The sequence below is a fragment of the Protobothrops mucrosquamatus genome, unplaced genomic scaffold (genome assembly GCF_001527695.2).
Source record: "Protobothrops mucrosquamatus isolate PMUCROS unplaced genomic scaffold, P.Mucros_1.0 scaffold_122, whole genome shotgun sequence".
Taxonomy (NCBI): domain Eukaryota; kingdom Metazoa; phylum Chordata; class Lepidosauria; order Squamata; family Viperidae; genus Protobothrops; species Protobothrops mucrosquamatus.
Genome location: NW_015386198.1, coordinates 270,080 through 273,470, shown reverse-complemented (window position 1 = coordinate 273,470; position 3,391 = coordinate 270,080). Strand labels below are relative to the sequence as shown.

Genomic DNA, 3,391 nt, shown 5'->3' with positions numbered 1-3,391 from the left:
CAAGGGGTTGAGGAAGATACTCTCAGCATATGTGTTAGAACAAAAATGAAGACATTCAAGCAAAGTTTCTGTATGGCCATGATTTGATGCCAACTGCCCTATTCAGTAGCCTCACTAGGAATTTAGCTCCACACAATAATATGGCTAATATAACCTGAGACTAGCTATGCATCCCATTGCTTTAAGAATCCCATGGATTTACATACATTCATTACATACACCCATACATTTCAAGCTATCCATAATCTGCCTTCCCCATACCTGGCAACTTCAGGAAGTTGTGATCTCATATCTGGAGGATATCATATTGAGAGACTAACTAGATTATGAAAAACCTTGCTGAAACCAGCTTTCTGATAAACTCTCCTGCTGGCTGTATCTCAGCTGTACAGAGCAGGCTAAGCTGGTTATCCTCTATATCTCTATTTGCTGTTACAGCCCCTTGCTGGGACTGAAAAAGATGACTCAACATTTACATGACTGAAAGAATGCAATGAGTACTTAAGATTTTGCACAACCACTGCTTTACTAAGGAGACTACTGCGGTCTTCAAGCTTCCTCATAAGTTGTACTCCTTGATCCTAATTGCTCCCAAATTCAGTAGCCCGAGAAGCCATTTTTAACCAGAGTTAAACATTACATCTTCACTCACACAGTCTTCTGCTTACAAAGCAATTTCCAGGTCTTCCTGGACATGTAGTCCAAGAGAAAATTCCATCGTTTGTATCAAGAGGTCACAAAAGCATTGCTGAAAATTATTTTCCTTGACATGTAGTTGCCAAGAACAGCAACCATCTCAGCTAATCAAGATTATACACAGAACACCATGAAACCTACTTACTTTAGATTTTATTTCATCAACAGAAGCCACAACACAGCTTGACTCCTATATCCTGCATTCTTTATCACACCTGTGAGGTAGAGTCAGCCATCTCTCATTTTGCTTCACACAGTCAAGAAACCATTGTATGACAGTGCAATTACTTAGCTCCCTTTTCTAGCTTCAACTAAGCTTTTGCAGGATCTCTACATACAGCTGGAGACAATTTTCCTTACAAGAGTATCAGCAGCTTCCCCCCCCCCCAAGCCAGCATCAATACACATTAGGGTGTATGCTAGAGGCTTCCTAAATCCAAAACCAGCTGAGGAAAGCATTTTTCCCCCTAGTAATGAAGCTAATTTGGTATGAACTCAGCTCTAGAAGGCAGACCAACAGAACCAGCAGATAAAATGGCAAATCCACTTTTGTAAGCAAGAATATGTCTGTTCACAATTAATCCTGCAATCCCCAGATAATCTTTGCTTCCATCTTGAACAAGACATCTTACTGAAACCATAGACTATTATTTCACATAACGTTGTCAGTGTTGGTTTTTTTAGACCGATGCTTCCAGATGCTGACACTAAATATGCATTTTATCCCATAAGAAAGGTTTAGCCTTCCCCTTGTAACAAACAGGGATTGGGGTGAGCCGGTTGAAGGAAACAGAAGGCTACAAGCCCTTCGGGGGCTTCTAAAAGTAACAATACTATATCTTCAAAAGAGGAGCCAGACATGCCTAAGTTAATTTCACTAAGTTCACTCACAGACTAAAGCACCATTCAGCCATTGCTATTGGAAAAACCATATTATTCCATCTTGGGCTGCTTGGGGAAGTTACTATTTGTTTTCACTTGGCCAAGGAAGGAGCTGCAGGAATAATGTTACACCTGGGAGGAAATTCTGCCCCAGGCAAAGCTATTATGTTTAGAACATTGTCCAGTGACTCAAAGTAGCAGGGCTTAATTTAACATTTTTAGCATATGAACAAGTGAGTTTACATTAGAGGAAATGCCTACAACTCTATTTTACCCCTCTCCAGTTCTGAGGAATTTGCAATTTCTTCTGAAATTTCATTGCAACCTTTATTCAACAACTCTTCCAAGTTTTCCTTTTCAGCAGCTGCAAACATTTGCTTGTTTTTTTTTGTTTTAGGCTGTGCCAATACTTATTTTTTGAAGTCAACCCCCAGCCCCCCCAGCCCACGAAATCCTGGGCTCTTAGGGTGGTATTTTCCATGCTGAAAAGGTAATCTCTAAGCCAAGTTTCCTATACAAAACACCATATTTACAGCTCGCTCGGTCTCTATGTGCTTCCATTCATTCTGTTAACTCCCTTTTTCCTACCGTCACCCTCCCAAGATATCTGGATTCCTCGAACAAGTCTTAAGAGTACTCTTCCCCCTTCCCCCATTTTTTTGGCAACAAAATTTTAAAAAAGCTTTTAGAAAACGTTAAGAGGGGGAAAAAAAATCTGTCTCCATAGAGGTTTAATAGCCCACATAATCCATGCGCGTCTGCTCGGCGCTCAGCAAGCCAGCTCCGATGGAGATCAGAAAACATTCTCTTATTTCGCAAGCAGCTCGAGCAAAGCAACCGCTTTCGGCAAGGCGACCGGCCCGGAGGAATAGATTCAGCGAGATTATTTTTGGGGGGCGCCGAGGGAGAAAAGAGAGCCGCGGAAAACGCTTCCCTCCCAAGCCGCGACCGTCTCGGCTTCGTCTCTTCCTTCCTTCCTTCCTTCCTTCCTTCCTTAACCCAACTTGGCGTTCCCAAACGCGCAGCCCACCGCGACCCCTTTGCAGCTTCGCCCTCCGAGGCTCCCACAGACGCGCCTTACTTGGTTGCCAACTTACCCGGCTTACCCCCGACCCGCTTGGCGCATGAGGCTTCCCACTGGAGCCGGCGAAAGCGCAGCTCCGGCAACTCCGCTTAAATAGACGCAGCCGCACTCCAGCCTTCTGTTTAGTTAGCCACTCACAGCGAGAGAGATGGTTTTAATCAGATGCTGGCAGCTGAGGGCTACCCAGGAATGCGCTGCGATGTTTGCGCTGCCTGCCTCGGCTTCGGGCGACTCCCCCTTACCGGGTCTTGTGCTGCCAAACTTAACTCCTTCCGCGCCGAGAAGGAGGGAGGAAGAGCGGAGGCGGCAGCAGAGCTTCCTTTACGCCGAGGAGTCGCGTTCGCACGACGCGCGATGCCCCAGCTGGGAGTGAATGACTCCAGTTTGGCGAGTTCACGCATCCCTTGAATAGCCACGCTGGCAGGGTTCTCCTGGCAACGTGCTGGATTATAAGTAAATAAATTAAAATAAAATACAACATAAAATAAAATATAAAATAAAATAATGCCATGGTTGATTCCTTCTGCTTACTAGATCTGTAGAATACCTTGACCTGTAAACTAGCCATAAACTCCCCTAAGGGCGGGTTTGCCCAGTTGGCAAAATTGCCTTCCTGGCAAATTCAAAAGAAAGTTTAACACAAGATTAATGCTAACCGAGTTTAGCATGTTGTGTGAATGCAGCTCCTTACTCTTTAACTGATTTGGTGTGCCAGCAAATCATAAATGA

At 44.3% G+C, this 3,391-nt stretch overlaps 1 protein-coding gene across 1 annotated transcript in view; it reads right to left on the bottom strand.

Moving 5' to 3' along the window:
• Positions 1-2,821, bottom strand: part of DAB2 (DAB adaptor protein 2) — a 42,968-nt gene extending 40,147 nt beyond the window's left edge. The window contains exon 1 of the mRNA XM_015816904.1: positions 2,676-2,821. The gene's annotated coding sequence lies outside the window, so the exon portion shown is untranslated. The remainder of the gene's footprint in view (positions 1-2,675) is intronic.
• Between the last annotated feature and the right edge of the window lie 570 nt (positions 2,822-3,391).